Source organism: Oreochromis aureus, linkage group 8, assembly GCF_013358895.1.
Source record: "Oreochromis aureus strain Israel breed Guangdong linkage group 8, ZZ_aureus, whole genome shotgun sequence".
Taxonomy (NCBI): Eukaryota; Metazoa; Chordata; class Actinopteri; order Cichliformes; family Cichlidae; genus Oreochromis; species Oreochromis aureus.
The window spans coordinates 23,587,552-23,604,872 of record NC_052949.1 but is presented as its reverse complement, the minus strand read 5'-3'; the positions used below and the strand labels follow the sequence as shown (position 1 = coordinate 23,604,872).

The 17,321-nt window shown below is 40.6% G+C and overlaps 1 protein-coding gene across 1 annotated transcript in view; it reads left to right on the top strand.

Moving 5' to 3' along the window:
- The window catches only part of LOC116327326 (urotensin-2 receptor), a 64,418-nt gene extending 47,825 nt beyond the window's left edge, over positions 1-16,593 (top strand). Inside the window, exon 4 of the mRNA XM_031748884.2 lies at positions 14,653-16,593. The gene's annotated coding sequence lies outside the window, so the exon portion shown is untranslated. The remainder of the gene's footprint in view (positions 1-14,652) is intronic.
- The last annotated feature ends 728 nt before the right edge of the window (positions 16,594-17,321 follow it).

The following is a 17,321-nucleotide window of genomic DNA, read 5'->3' as shown; positions in this document are numbered from 1 at the left end:
CTATGGATTAATAAGGGGATGTCAGTCGAGTTCATATGAGTGTTGTAACGGCGGTCTGGCGAGGCAGGAGCGGCAGCAGGCATGTGAGGTGGAGGTTAGCCGGACCACTCGGAGGCCATTCAGTTAAATAGAAAAACAGACCTTTATCTGGCATTAACAGAACAAGACCATACAAGCCAGGTCTCCACGGCTCTACTCTGTTTGTACATACATGTGTACGGTCAATGGTACGGTCTCTCTAAACAGATGCACGGAGAGCAGCATGTTTGGCTGTAATGGCTGCCGCTGCATTCACACTAGGACACTCTCCAACTACTACAATAATAGGACGACAACCCCTAGCGGTGCTATACCATAATAAGGGTTCTTACAGTGTGAAGGCAGATGAATGAATACTTTTGGAAATATAGTGTATGTGGTAAATGTGTTCAGTCCTCTTGTGTTCAGATTTTGTTTTTTTGTTTCACATCCGTTAGAAAGTCATTTCAGGGCCCCACACTGTCCAGGTGTGGTTTCTTTTTTGTTGTCTGAAGTGCTTGAAAATAAGGCAACTGGACTTCTTTAGGTTCATGAAGACGTTTCTACTCTCCATTCAAGAGGCTTAGTCAGTTATAAAACAACTAATGGAGAGTCTTAGTTAGGTATGTTGTCATGAAATTGTCACGGTCTGCATACAGACTTTCAAAGTAAAACAGGAAACATGGAGATTAGACATGACATGAACTAAACATAACCACGCAGACATGACTCATGAACCAGGGAGACTTAGTACAGGGGGAGATGACATAAACAACTAAGAAACAGGACTACACAGCAATCTAGAAATTAACTAGGTGACCTAAGCTAAGGCACAAATGAATACAAACGGTACATAAAACTCAAACACTGGGTCGCTCAACCCAGGACCATGACAGAAATTATGTGATGTCCTCAACTTGCTTTGAGATAAACCTTTTGTGGATTAATATAGTGACTCCTGGAATACTGATTTGTTTGTACACAAGAACAAAATCATGTTTGGGTGTATTTTGTAGTGGTCATACATGTATAGCTCTTATATTGTAATCATATCAGAAATCACATTTGTTTACTGCGATTCATGGCAAAAGAGCTTTTAAAAGTTAGTCAGCCTGCTGTTCTGTTGTCCATAAGTGATTCCCTGGGAATCCACACCTGGTGGTGTATCAGACACGCTGGGTTATTGCTAAGGTAAAATGTTTCATACACACTTCACACCTGCACCTGTCAGCGAAGGCACCCAACGGTGACATCCCCGGCTCGTTCCTCTGCCAAGGTGAATCTGCCAAGCTCGTCTGTCTCTCTGTCTGTTTGTATGTGAGCTTGAAAAAAAACCCTGCTGCGTTTCATAAAATTTGGTGGAACAAGGGAAAGGTAAAGAAACTGTTAAAACTGGCCGTGGATCACACTTATTTTCTCTAAAAAAGGCATTGGCCTTGACAGTAGGATGCATGTGTGCCCATCTACTGGGTTTGGCAGCACCTGTAGTTTAACAATAAAGCAGACACTCAGCGAAGAACTGCTCTGTCAGAAATACAACAGAGGAACGACTCATTTATCTGCATACGGTGCAGCCAAGAAAATTCATGCTGTTTTAAAAATCAGTCAGTCATAACCTGGAGCAACTGTGATCTAATTTCACACTTTAGGACACGAATAGTTTTCACATAAAAGCTGGGCAAAGGGGTTCGCTGCATTTTTGATTCCCAGACACTAAAAACATCATAAACTACTAAGGCTGAAAGTCACAGAGTTTCTTTAGCAGAAGAGATTATTTGATAAAAGTGTCCTTGCATACAGTACATGCACAAACTAATTTATACACCGATCTGTTATTACATTATGAGCACTGACAGGTGAAGTAAATATCACTGATTATCTCTTGAACACGGGACCTGTTAGTCGGCAGGATATTAGGGACCAAATGAACATTTTGCCATCAAAGTTGACGCGTTAGAAGGAAAGCAGGAGAAATGGGCAATTGAAATGATATGAATGAGTTTGACAAGGGCTAAATTGTGAGAGCTAGATGAAACATAGCATTGTCCAAACTGCAGCTCTTGTGAGGTGTTCCTGATCTGCAGTAGTGAGTTTATATCAAAAGTGATCCAAGGAAGGAGCAGTGGTGAACCAGCCAGAGGGTCATGGGCAGCCAAGGTTTATTGATGCATGTAGGGAGCAAAGGCTGGCCTGTGTGCTCCAATCCAGCAGACGAGCTACTGTAGCTCAAACTGCTAAAAATTTAAAAAAGGCAGCGTGATGCTTTGGACAGTGTTCTGCTGGGAAACCTTGGGTCCTGTAATCGATGTGGATGTAAATTTGGTACGTACCTTGCAGGCGATATACACTCTTTCAAGGAAATGGTATTCCTTGATGGCTGTGGCCTCTTGTAGCAGGATAATGCACCTTGCCACAACGCAAAAATGGTTCAGCAATGTTTCGAGGAGCACAACAATGAGTGTGAGGTGTGGGCTCCAAATTCCTCAGATCTCAATGCAATCTAGCCTCTGTGGGATATGATCGACAAACAGGTCTGATCCATAGAGGCTCCAACTTACAGGACTTAAAGGATCTGTTGCAAACATCTAGGTTCAAGATACCACAGCACTTCATCATGGGTCTCGTGGAGTCCATGCCTGCTGACAACAGAATGGTTCAGCAGAAGTGTGCTGGGCCCATTAACCCAGAGGTCGATGTATCAAAACCATCCTGGTTGCTACTGGGACGGCTGTAGCTCGGGAGGTACTGCAGCTCATCTACTAATCAGAAGGTTGGTGCTCCAGTCTGCATACTAAAGTATCCCTGGGCAACATACTGAACAGGTAACATTCACAGACATTAGACTCCGATGACTTCAGTTCAGTAAGGTCTTAGGGAGAAAAAACACAGAAAAAATACTTGTATGACCAACCAAATATTTGGCGGGGGGTCATAAAGCCTAATCACTGTATGTTATCTGTTGTTATTAGTGGCTGATTTCACGGTTTCCACTTGGGAGCCAGAGGCCTCAGAGGACAATATGCAGCATGTAATCCATCGGCAGTGGAAACAGTCACAGGAAACCTAAAGCCTTTATCACAGTTGTTTTTGTCTTTTTCCTATTTTAAATATCATTCATGTTGCCTTTTTTCTGAGCTAGTTCAGGCAAGCAACTCAAGCTACATGGCATCCTGTCACTTTCCAACTACGCCCTTCCAATTTGGTGGTTGATTTAAGCTGCAAATGTTGCACCTCTCTCTCTTTAACAAGTCAGTGCTGCTGCTGTCCTGCATTGCAGCCCACACTTTAAACCACTCCACCCCTCCAGCATCCACCCTCTGGGGACTCAGGGGGAATGTTTACTCATCGCTTCCCAATTTCTGTGTGCATTATATTTGCATGGAGAAAAAAGCTTGTAGTCAATCTGTATTCTGCTGCTGTAATGAAACAGTCATTTCGAACATGCGTAGTGTAGTGTATTTTTATTACGTACATCACATACATGCACATATATACTGCTGTATATAGAAAAGTGCATTGAGACGTTAACAACAATTAACAAGAAACATTGCATTGCTAGAAAATGATCAGCGTTATTGCTACATTGCTTTTTCCAAGCACCAAGCAAAACATAAATAAAAAGAGACTATTTTAAATAATATTAATATATCTGCATATGTTATGAGTGAGAAAATTTAATTACCACACCACCGTAATGAGTAAATCAAAACACCATTCATTTCATCCATGTTTAAAGTTAATTATCAAATAAAAGCTTAAATCAAAAGTGTATTTGTGGAAAAACACACACACACAATATCAATATTCTCCCATTAATAGGTGTTTGTGTGCAGTGTTGTGATTGCATGTGTGGATGAGGCCTGCGGTGCTGCAGGGCTAAGATAAGAACAAGCCACTGAGCTATGGGTGTTAAGCCAAGTGCTATGAGCTAGGTCTGCGTGTCCTGCCAGAGCAGAGGGAGTCAGAATAAGAAGCCATAACAAGCAGAGTACAAAACTGGAGCACCAGCTCTACTTTTAACCCTTCTTCTACCCGGACATTCAGTTAAAATTCCACCCAGGCCCAAACACACCCCCACACGCGATTTTACACTCGACACGTCTTGATGTATTTCTCGTCCAGAAGTCTAGTGTTGTAGTCCATATTCCACAAGCTGGCATCCAAGTTGAACATGGTCCAGAGTATGTGAAGTACATAACAATAGAAACTCTGATAACCACAATAATTAGCCTGTAAGATTTTCTCCCAGCCCTTCCACGGAGATTTATACCACTGTGCCACTAATATGCTTTGCAGTCAACTTTGTTTGAAGCGCTGGTAGCTAAATGCTTCCTTCAGCGCTTCAAACAAAAATCACACAATTCCTTAAAGACGGAGAAAGAAATCACACTGAAGTTTGCTCTTTTCCCCACTTAGCTGAATAATTTACATATGTGGATATACAGGAAATGGCAGAGGAAACCAGTGAGCCCTCACTTCCTCAGCACACTCAGATCCACATGGTGGCTGATGAGCTCTTGATGAGGCTTTGGCAAAGATGGTGCAACTTGCCTGATGGATGCTGCCAAGTGGGCTGTAAGGTGGTTTGGCTGCCACTGAGGGCACAGGGGAGGTTTGCTGGAACAGGACTGTGGAGAAAATGACAGTGGGAGGAGGAGGGAGGGAGTGTAATGGAGGAGATAGATCAGTGGAAGGGTGCAGAGCCAGATGCATAGCAATCTCAAGTCAACAGGTGTCCAATGAGCAGTCATTCAACTTTCTATTTTCAGTGCAATTCTAACAGCAGAAGGACAAAGTGGTGAGCTAGAGCGATGCGGATAAGAGTCAGCAAGCTTAGGCGGCTCCAAACTGTAGAGCTTGCAGTAATGAAACATCCTCTTGAGGAGAAACTACACTTGAATGTGCACTTATATGCCCTATAAGCACGCTATCGTCAAATAGCCCCCAAATGTGCGCCTCCTATAAAGAAAAAATCATTTCAAAAAGCGAAGATTCATCTTCCTTACTTTCATGCCGGCTAGGACCTGAGTGGGTCCTAGCCGGGCTAGGACTTATGCATGCTGCAAAGTAAAGAGGAGATAAAGTATGTGCTCGCAGCCAAAGCAGGAAGCTGGTAAAAACATCCCAAACATCAGATAACAAGCCAACAATGAATATTTCATGGCTGTGTTAGTCGGCAATGAGTCAGCTGATTGTCCACTGAAGCAGTGATTGACCATTCATAGTACAGCTGTTTTTCTTTTTTTTCAAATATAAACCATATGAATATAATATAAACTTGCAGCTCGCTTTACAGCCTGGGACATATCCAGCTGTAGGGCAAACCAACTATGAATATAAGATATATAAGGTCAATAACTAGCTTAAAAAGTTCAGTTTGTTTTAGCATTATATGACTATACAAAACAGCGGCATAAGCAGGTAATATACATATATGCTTGCTGACTGATCAGCAGTGAGCGATCTGTGTCACACCAAGGTTAAACCTGAGGTTACCGTGCTTCTGGCCCAAATCCAGCTTCGTAGTGCAGACCTCAGCAGAGTGTGATTTGTGAAGGGAAAAAAAAAGAAAAAAGACTTTGGGGGGAGGGGTATGTGTGTCTTGTCCCTACCAGGGATAAAAATAATTTTAGCAGAGGCAAAGATAAGTAGACCAGAAGGGGGAAGTCCCACATATCCCGTCTCAGCAGATCATGCCTCAGGCTTGTTAACACTTTTGAATATTTTAGCCAGGTGGATTTGTATGTCCAAGGCCCCATGATGCTCTCTCTCTCTCTCTCCTTCTCGCTGTCTGTCTCTTTATATCTCTCACTCCTTAAGTGTTTGTCTGTGTGTCTGGTATTATCTTTGTGGTGTGAGGATAAATGTGCTTACACAGTCACCTGAGGGAACACATCTGAACTTTGAGGACAGAAAGTTCGTTGACTGTATTATGAAGACTTTGTCTAAAGGCAGGGTTAGGGTTAGTCACTAATAGTTGGAGTTAAGGTGCCCTCATTACAAAAATGCTTAACCATGACGTCATGAAAGACAGATTGCTGCTGATTGCTGATTGCTGAACGTAGGAAACAAGAGCTTGTGTAAATGGGTGGATCAGACTGTATAAAACACTTGGAGTGTGCAAGTAGAGTTGAGTGTGCAATATTTAGTATAATAATGTCATTTAACAGGATCCTATGAGGCTGCTCTAACTTAACTGAAGCGACATATGGTAACAAGTTTTAACTCTTTACTCCTTGAACACCTACTAAGGACAATCCTTGAAGCTCTCCTCTGATCTGGTTGGTGTCTGTCATATTTCAGGCTTGCTTATAGAACAAAATGACTGGGTTTGCATCAGAAATGAGTCAGGATGGTCTCTGCCTATGTAGGTACCCAAAACTAGGAAACTATTCAAATGGTCATCAAACCACATCTTTAAACCACATGGATATTTACAGAGGTCTCCAAACTCATTAAGAGTACTGGGGTGGTTGTCAGGGAAAGAGTTAAGACAATTGGCCCCTGAGCTGCTAAATTAAAGTGCAGAAACTTCTCTAAGCTTGACTATCAAACTAGGCTTCATGAACTTTAAAGATAATTATGGAAGCACCAACAGCTAGGTTAAGACATATGTTCAGATGGCATGAATGCTGGCTTTATTTGGAGTGAATACCTACTGATCTGAGAACTTTTACTTGAACTACCTAACGAATTTTTACTGCATAAACAGACCTCACAGTCCCACTTCATCTGATGAGCTAAAGGTGACTTCACATACACCTGTCAAACCTTACAAACACAGAACACTGCTAATCAGTGCATGTTCAGCTCCCACTGATTAGCAGAAAAGACACGTATTTAATGCAAAATAAACTCCTATAATAAGGGGCCTCTTGGATGGATGGATGGATGGATGGATGGAAAGCTTGGTAGTTGAACTGATGGCCTGCCATAAGTTACAGTTTGATATAAGAAGGATGGGTTCTTACAACAAATCATGCAAAACTACTTGAGTAGCAAAAAATGAAAGCATGGATGTGGAAATCATCATAATAGATCGCCTTTAATTTTCCAAGGTCTCCAACCCTATTCCTAACACTAACCCTGGGTATATCCAATATGTATTTTCTCTTTTTATTACATTGTTATACACTTAAATCTCATTTTAATTGGTACATTTAAAAAAAAAGATAAGTGGGAAACATGATTTATGCAAGCAGAAATCTCTAAAATATTTTACTAGAGATCAGTTGGACATTTAGTCTCAACAAACCATTCACTGAAGTATCCAAGCATCCAAATAAGAGTCCATGGAGTCTCTGCATGTGACTTCTTATTGTTGTGTACTATGAAAAAAAAAACAGAATGAAACTGAATCAGAGGAGAGGCTGAATGAGAAACTGATGATTCTCTCTTCCAGAAATTGTCACAGCACCTGCAAACAACACAATAGAGTGGAGAATGTCTTTAAGTATCCCTATTGTGTGCCAAGTTTGTGAGTGCACACGTGTGCGTTCTGCACTTTGCAGAGTGCTTACCTTTACAGGGCAGGGCGATGCTAAGTGTTCCAGTCAAATGGATCCAGTAAACAGGATGTGGAAACACTGACGTTCGCGTCACTTCAAAAAGCATCCGCTCACGCAAATACATACTGACACATTCTGCACGCATTACACTTGAAAGTCAATGCAGCTAAAAGTACTGCTCGGGTCCAGCATATTCAGAAAGATAATAAAGCATAATGAGCGCTCAAAGACTAATGCAGTTTGCTCATTTCCTTCAACGTTTTGTGCTTCAGAATTCAGGTCATGTTCACGATTGTGTTATTTAGTCGTCGATTGGTTCTTCCCTTGTGGTTTCTAAATGTCTTCCTTTGTCCCTGCATCGTCTTTGCTCCACTCTCTGTGTTCTCCGTGTGTCTTTGCATTCTAAGTCTGTTTTTAATTACTTTCTCTTTTATGTTGCTTTACATTGCTTTAATTTGTCTCTTCCAACCTTTAGATTGTGTCCTCCGCATTGGTTTCAGCGTTGTGTTGCCTTCAGCACTAAGGTTCAAAGGTTCAGACAACAATATAATGAATTTACGTTGAATAGAGGTGTTGTATATACATTCTTAGGTAGATGGCCATGTTACTCTGTCCACCACTTTGGTCCAGGATGGTTTTTGAATTTGGCTCGTTGAACTGTGAATGTCTGAATGGACAATTCTCCCTACAAGTAGCACCATTAGTACAATTTTTGAATTATACAGTATTTTTGCGTATCATCAAACACCTGTGAAACTAGTGGCATTGGTTTGTGTTTAGTTCCTTGGGACGATAAAGGCAGTAAGACAAACATAGTGTTGGGGAGTAAAGGAAGTGTGGGGAAATGAGTGGGCATAAAGAGAATCAGACTAGGTTGATGAAAACAAATGAGAGTGAAAATTACCAACTCATGACTCACAGCTGCAAAATGTGTATTATAAATTTTGACAAATTTTTTTGATGCAAATTAAATTGCACGACTATGTAAAATGAAAATGATGACCAGTTTATAAAAGGTTGGGGCGGCTGGGCCATTATGATAAGATATAAGCAGTGAGAGTTTAGTCCACACTTAAGTGGATCCAGGTGGGTGTTGGATTTCACCAGGACTGATCTTTGTCACTGAGTCTGTTCATAATTTTTTGGGACCAAATTTTTAGGTGGAGTCATCTGGCAGAAGTTGTGGATGATGTAGCTCTGTTGGCTTCAGGGGATGGTGCCCTCCAGCTCACAGTGAAGCAGTTTGCAGCTGAGTTTGAAGCAGCAGGAATTAGAATTAGCAACACCAAGTCTGCCCATTACAGATCTATCTTTATGAAGTTGGGAGACAAGTTGTTGCCCAAAGTTGAAGAGTTTTAGGTTTTGTTGATGAGCGAGGAAAGCAGGAGCTGACAGACGGACCGGTCTGTTGTGTTGACGAGCAGAGCGTACAAGCAAAGTTGTTTATTTACTGGTCGATCTACATCCCGATCTACATCTCACCTGTGGTCACGAGATTTGGGTAATGACTGAAAGAATGCAATTACAGATGCATGCAATGGAAATTTGCCTTCTCCAAAGGGTGGCCTGGCTCAGCCTTAGAGACAATGTGAGAAATTCAGTCTTTCAGGAGGGACATAGAGTAGAGACGCTACTCGTACACAGCGATAGGCAATGAAAGGCATCTAACTAGGGTACCTCGAGGGGTCACAGCAATCAGTGTGTGAACAGTGAACATTAACAGGCTTGGATACTGGTCTATAAACAATTTCAACACAGCACATAGCACATAACTGGAAAATGTTACCCCCTCAATCTGGCATTAAAAAGCTAATGCGAGTTGTTGTTTAACCATGAGTATTTTCTGTGGGTATTTAAGTATTTTACATGCTGTTAAAGGACATTTATGCATCACTATTCCAAAATAAAATATTAAAAGAAAATAGCTAAGGACCATTTGTTTAATTTTTACTCTCACAGTGAGCTTACTGTGAACGGACTAATTAAATATTTCCCATCTCAAAGATACTAAACGCATTGTTCAAATTATGTCTTAGATTCCATTATAGTGCCCGGTCTTCTTCTTTATTTCTTTTGTTCTTTTTTCTGAGGGAGATACTGATTACATTTGGGAACCTTCTGCAGATATTGAGAAAAACACAGCCTCTTTGATGAATATTCATTAATCAAAGGTCCTCAGTTATCAAGATGTAGCGAACAGGAATGGTCATTTTTATTGCACTGGAATTTTTCTTCATTGAGTGTCTCTGTGGAACAAGTGAAAAGACCATTGCAAGCAATCTGTCTATACTTTAATAATTTAAATGAAGTTAGAAGTACGCTGAAAATAGCAGATAATATTATTCTGGACCACCCATCATTTAAGCATGCCTTTATTCAGCCCAGAAAAGACCAGATTTAATTGATTCTTTGTGTCGGTATACTAGGAATGGCATATATAACACCAACTGCATGGACTTTTCTACTTGTGTGTAACCGGAATAAATCTGTAAAAAGATGAATGGATGCTGAATGGATGGATTTGCATCTGACCCACATCCATATGATTAGAATAACAACAAGGACCGTGGTAAAACGAAGACTTAGGTAAATGTGAGCTATGAGGAGACATTTTAGGTTTAGGCCAAAAGTGAATGAACGTTCAATCTATAACAATAAAACTTGCGGTGATGCTAACATGATGATTATTTAGAGTGTTCAATAAGCCCCTAGTAGTGTTGCACTTAGCTGTAGAAAGTACTTAAGAGAACTGATGCTGTCTGTTGTAATGCCATTAAGCTGTTACTCTGGTACTACAGTGCATGACTCCAGGATCAATTAAACAAGATCAATTTAAAAAAAACAACAAGGTGAGGTGAAGGAGAGTCCATCTGTTAATTGTCTTCATCCATTTGCAAACTGTCAGCAGGGATGCCTATATCAAAGCACACACGATGAATAACGCAGCTCCGTGTTATTTTCAGAGTCTAGACCAATTAACGAGAGCTTAAGTGCTTGTTGCTCTATGAACTTGGCTGATGCATGTACAATCTGTATGCTTACATCACAAATAAAATATATTGATTAGTACAGCAGCAGTGAATGGAGTTATTCAATAATTTGTAACAATCAGTAATACAGCAATTAATCTGATTGGCAAGGCATTCATTGATGAATGCAACCCTCACCTCCCAGAATTCTCTATAGTGCACTGCTTTAGTCTTCCCATTTCATCTCATCTTTTATTTACCAATGAAGTCATATATATCTTGATCAGCAATGTTGGGAGTAAATCTGTATAAAGTAATTACATTTTTCTTTAACAGCACAAATACAGTCATTTTCAGTATTCACACTGCAGTTTAATCCCACTGTTGCCAAGACTTGTTACTTGGTATCTGACTTCAGTTTGTGTGCAGGAGTCCACAACTTTTTACACACGGTGTAATTTTATTTCACAAAAGGACAAGAAAGAGCAAAGTGTGGCTTGAAACAACCGCCGATAACCTGACATGGAGTCTTTGCACTAAGCTTGTACACAGTGAAGCTAAAGTATATGCTGACCCCGGCCAAGCAGTCAGAGCCTGACAAACAGGTAACAAAAGCAGTGATGAGCAGTCAGGCTCGTTTCATGTCTGCCCTGTTTGCACCTGTTTCTACAATGGAATTGCTTTGGCAATCTCTGTGAAGTGCTCTTTGGGCTGCTTTTCAACTTTGCACTCAGCTTTGTGTTAATACTAAAACACCAGGAAAAAGGTCTTGTGTGTGTCCATATTAGGATCAAGATTTATGCTAGTGCACGGCCTAAGGTTCACTTTGTTAAATGGTAAATATGTGACAATCCATCTCGAGGCCATGTTAAAGTAATAACACAAAAATAATGTAAAGCATCAGTAAAGTGCAGGTAAGTACTGTGTAATACATACTGTGTAAAGTCAAGGCCTTTATACACCAGACGCCTGAAATCTGTGCAGTTTTTTCTGCCTCCCTTAGACATTGTCATACTGTACCACATATAATATAAAATCTAAAATAACACAAATAGACAGGACTTAAAAAATATTATTAAATATGCATTAAAAATATTTTTGAGAGTCCCCTCATTCTTACTGCCACTGTTCACGCCGACCATGTAATTTCGCAGAATGTATTTGCACCACTGCATTTGGCACAAGTAGTCAGAGCTCAAAACTTGCAGGTAACACTGGTAAAATAATTCTATTTTACCAGACACACAGCTAGATGCTGCTCCAGGTCAATTGGCTCTCCCAAATTTTTTCTCCCTCCTCAGATGTGGTCCCAACACTGCCAGCAAGACCTGGGTCAAACCGTGAAATTCCCCCTCTCTCTTCTCATGAAAAATTGGATGGACCCAGAATCTCAGTTTCTTAATTTTCTTTCTTTGAAACATCAGGAGCAAAACCAACCAAAAACCCACCATGAGCAGCTCATTATCGCTTGATGTCAACTTTGTTTTCACACCGTTTTTTTAGGGCAAATTTTTGTACATGACACGACAAGGTCACATCTGAAAAATCCAGACTTTCATGTAATTTTTAGGCCTTAACAATAATAAGGATCAGCCCCATGAATGGTGAGTGATTAGAGTCCATGGTTAATTTTGGTAAGCAACAGTCATGTTGACCTGTTGCCTCACAGGAGCAAACTGGGGTCTCTCTGCATAGAGCTTGCAGGTTCGTGCTGTGCCTGTGCAGGCTTCCCCCTCCACACCTCAAGTTAAATGAGGGATTATGAAAATGGGTGAATAATCTACATAAACCTCCTTATCACACAACTCATTAGCTGCACGTGTGTTCATTATCTGTCTCCACGCAAGGGTGCTTCAGTAGTGACTGAGTTATGTGGCAAACTTGTTTTATCTGTGTGAGTACGTGCTGAGGAGCACAAATGTAAAATTACTATTGAAGAGTCTGTCACACATTTTGTGGTTATTTAATGGGTTTTTTTGTCTTTTGCTTTAAAAAAACACTTTCTGCTCACATTTCCCTAACTACCTTTAATGATGTTCTTCTGGCAATCCTCCTCTACTGATGAGCTCCACATCTGGATTCAGATGTGCATTCTGTGCAGCATACTTGATTTGTGGTCAGACTTTCGGGAAATTTTCTGCTTGCAAAAGGCCTGTGAGGACTCTAGCATAATTTCTCTGACCTTTTTCATTAAACTCAGATAAGTGTGCCCTTACTTTTGAATAAGATGACTATGTCTAAAACCTTATGCTTTCAGTTGCTGAGATTGAAATCCATCAAGTAAAGCTGTAAAGACGATAACAACAGAGCAGATTATGCAGATTGATTTTTGTTTTGAAAAGGGAGCTGGGGTTAAGCTAACTATTTACAAGTTGTTCCCTTAGCAATAGTCTTATACTGTTGTAAAAAAAAAAAAAAAAAGTTCTCTTATTATTACTCATAAATTATGTTTGTCTCTGACAACACCCCATTGTGCCCAAAGTAATTTGGCCCAAAGCAGAGCAGGAAGTGAGATCTGCTTTGCATTCTCATACCTTAGGCTTCCTCCCAATACACTTGCAGAAATCCCTATCCTACTCAGCATGCACACAAGTGCTTCCTTTTGGTGTTTAAATATTAACACAAAGCTAAGAGCAAAGCGGAAAACCAGCCCAAAGATCACTTCATCGAAAAATGTGGCCACAGCAGTTCTTCTGTTGGCGTGAGTACAGGTACAAATGGAGACTCCAGTGTTATAAGCATGACTACTCATCTCTGCTTTCATTACCTACTGGTAACGACTCTTTGATTGCTTGGGTTGACTTGGTTCAGGAGTGGCTATGGGGGAAAAAAAGAGATTTCTCATTTGGAAGTTTTGGCTCGTGTGTCTCACACACTGCTGGAGAAGCAGTGATGTGAGTAAGGCTACGTCTACACTGAGCCGGATAAATTTGAAAACGGCGTTTTTATACCTAAAAATGCTCCGCGTCCACACTATCGGTTTTAGTCGTTTTCATCCACACTGAAAATGCTACATTCCTGTACTGTGCATGCATAAAATGTAAGACCATTCAACCTGCATCATTTTCATCTGCCGTTTATTTACTTTCCGGCTCTTTGAAACGTCGCGGCAAAATGTCGACGAAAAGTGCCGAGTTTCATCTGGAGCATGTCCAAACTGATATTAATCTTTAATAGGGCTGTCAAAATTGAGAGCAAACAAAACAACTGCTGTACAATGCCGTCCGCCGTCTTAGTTGAATTGGTCACATGACTGTATCATATGACTAAAATGTGTCATCGTTTTCGAAAAACCTCAGTTTTCGCAGTCCACACTGCGACGTGAGAGAAAAAGATGCATGCGGACATGGCCTGAGAGACACTGTAGCGTGAATAGTCCCTGTTGGATGGATGGAGGGGTGGATGGATGGGTTGGTCACACATTGGAAGTTAATGCAAGATAATGCTGTTTATTTCCATAGTCCAAATTACTTGACAATGTCTGTTGTACGTCTTTATTGGTGTTTACGATTGTGGCCATGGCAATGAAGAGCCTGCATTTGTAACCGCAAACCTAACTAAGTTGTTTTGTGCCTATAGGGAAGATTCTGATTCTCCACTACCGATTATAAGCCATAGGAACAAATCTTGGAAACGTAGTACCCTCATGGACCTTTAAACAATTCTGCAGGAATGATAAGGATGGACACATTTTGTCTGTGAAAAGCTGTAGCTCCAGCTCCATATTCTAGAGGCTCAGTTCATTTAAAGAGATTATACAAAGTGTCAAAGTGTACGGTGATAAACTTTCTTTTGGAACAAAAACCAAACACCCTGGGATGATAGCACTGAAACTGTAGACACCGTTTACTGCTAATCTGATCCAGGCAATCCTGTTTACTGTGCACTCTAAATCACACTGTAATGATTTCTTTGAGCTCGAGATGTCTGTTTAAGCAACTTGAAAAAAGAGAGAAAAAAAAGCAGTTACTACCTTCGTAAACGCACGCTGGAGCTGATAACAGCTTCTTTGCTATTTTTACCTCCATGTTGCTTCCAAAGAGAACACACTGTGCAAGTAGGGAGAAGTGTTTGTGTGTGTACATGTACAAGCTTTTTTTAGAGGATTTACAACCACAGTAATTATAGCCATGCTCTGTCCTGTGTGTCCCTGACAGATATGACTGAGAGCTGTGAGGGGACACAAAAAGAAGAAGCAGTTGGAGACACAGATGGGAGCAGAGCCCGAACTCCACTTCACTCCATTCGACCACAAGTGAGACTGAGGACAGAGAAGATGTCTTGAGTATTTTGTTTAACATTTAACATGTGCGGACACAATTATGTTAAATGAACACCTGGAGGAACCAGTGCTGTTGGACACAATGTACAAAACAGAACCCCCTCTCCTCACCACCCTCACATGTATATTCATCACTCGCAGAACTTCCTGTGGCACAGAGAGAGACCAGCGTCTTAAAAACACAGCTCGTCATATTTTTTCGGGTATTCTCCCATGCTTGCTTTCTGTGCTTGCGCTGGGTCAGCCTGCATGCTGGCCCAGGGCAAGCTGTTATTTCCTCGTGACTGAGAGGTGTACAGTACATGCTGCTGATGCACAAGTGGGAGGAAAAACAGGAATCGAGGGTTTGATTTTGAATAACACAAAAAAACCCAAAACAAAAAACAAATGTAAAAACAATGTACTTAACGTTGGTCAAGTGGCAAAATATTACACAATGTCTTTAGCTGGTCCTCGCGACCTCTTCTTGGAAGGCACTGTAAATGTTTTGTTCTTCAAAACAGCAGGTAGAAAAAGATACCTACTACAAATGAAGACAAATTGTAAATGCTAAAACATGAATGCTGTTATGAACTTCTAAACTCCCACCCTCTGGATTTCCTGTTTTATAAAGAGCGCTACTCCAAAATGAATGGAGCCCTAAGGAGCTGTAATCCAAATATGTACATTGTGTGGTGATTTTCGACCACCACCGTATAGAGCTGCTTTCCTTTACTGATGTGCTCATCTGCTCTGGTTTGGAAGCTTGTTTCCACCACTGAAAATGTTTTTTTAGCCATCCATAACTCAAAAATTTGTGTTATGTATCTCAAAATTTTGAGTTAATCAACTAAAATGTTTAAGAAAATAACTTTGCCAATCAGGAAGCGCTGTGATGGTGCATCATTTCAATGTTATCCAGAAGCAGAACATGGAATGCATTAGCTACCAGTGCTATAGCTAAGCCAGCAATGCTACAGCTAAGCTAGCAGTGCTCGGCTGAGTTACCAGCGCTACAGCTGCTTGTCATAAATGTTCAAAGTGAGGAGCATCGGTTTAGCTTAGTGGGATGAGCAGGTGACCATATGCTATATGGCCGGAGAGCAGTAGGCCCTGGTTTGATTCTAACCCGCGGGCCTTTGCTGCATGTCTTCCCCTCTCTCTCCCTGGTTTCCTGTCTCTTTACACTGTTACTATTGAATAAAGGCTAAAATGGATCAGTAAAATAAATAAATGTTCAAACTGCTGAGTACTCTCAGCATGGCTTTACAAATGATGAAATGAGTTATTAGCTGACTCACATGGCATTAGCATAAAAGTAGCTTGTTCATGTTTACTACACTTCGGTAGTGCATTGATGATATCGCTACCTGATTTTCAGTACGCATTTGTCTATGCCATCTGCTTCTGGGTAAGCAGCTTCCTGATTTGCAGAGTTAAGTCAAAATTCTAAAAAAAATAATTCAAAATTTCAAGTTATGCTTGTCCTCTCTTCTCCTCTGTTAAATCTCTAACCAACCAATAACGTCAATTAGCATAATACTGGCATTTCTTAGAAAAACAGCTTTCATGTAAGTAAAACTAATGGGTATTTGTAGTGTTTTATTTCAGTGCAGACACATTATTGTTTGTGTATTTGTGAAAATAAAAATAAAATATGTGCTTTTGTTGTCTAGAAGCAGGTGTAAATAACTATTTTAGCCATTTAGCTTCATCCAGTCTTGTTGAGGCTTTCTTATGAGCAACCCTGCTGCACCCTCTGGTTGCATTACGGCCAGTTTCTGTACAAATGGATGGGAAATTGAATGGCTCTTGTAGATTGGCTCCTAGGTGCACTTTTTTTGCGCTCTAAATCTAAAGCTACCTTAAAAAGAAGCCTTTTCAAAAAGACATGGAGGAAAGAGAAATTTCAACTCTACTTGCCATGTCCAAAAATAAAAATCAATAATCCATCTTAAACTGGTTCTATTATTCTTTTCCCCTTTTTTAAGTCATAAAGATATTGTTAGCCAAAAAAATCCAGCTCCGGACTGGTCTTAACCTTGATTCAAAACATGTTTTTTTCTACAGAGCCAAGTTTGATGTCAGTGAGAACAGATATCCCAAACGGCACTGTGTGAAGCACATGGCTTTGGCTGTGAGCACAGAAGCTACAGAAACCTGCTGTTTACATCTTTTTTCTATAAGAGTCATAAGAAACTTGCCTTAAAGAACGAGGAAAGGAAGCAAAAATGGCTTATTTTTGAGATCTGAGCTGAGGTGCTAAACCAGGGCAAGTTCATCTGTATAGCACAAAATCACAATTTCTGCCACAAGGAACTTTATACCCAACAGTATTGGGTGGGGGGGAAACAGTCAAGCAATAGGTGATGATGGGAAGAAAAAAAACTTCACTTTTGATAAAAAAAAATAAAAAAGAGAAAAACCTTTAGCAGAACCAGGCTCAGTGAGGGGTAGCCATCTGCTGTGACCGGTTGGTGGTGCGGGAAATAAGAAATAAAAAAGGCAAGCAAGGATAGGCGGTACTCTTTAAAGCCCTGCATGTAACGCACTTTGTGGTCACTT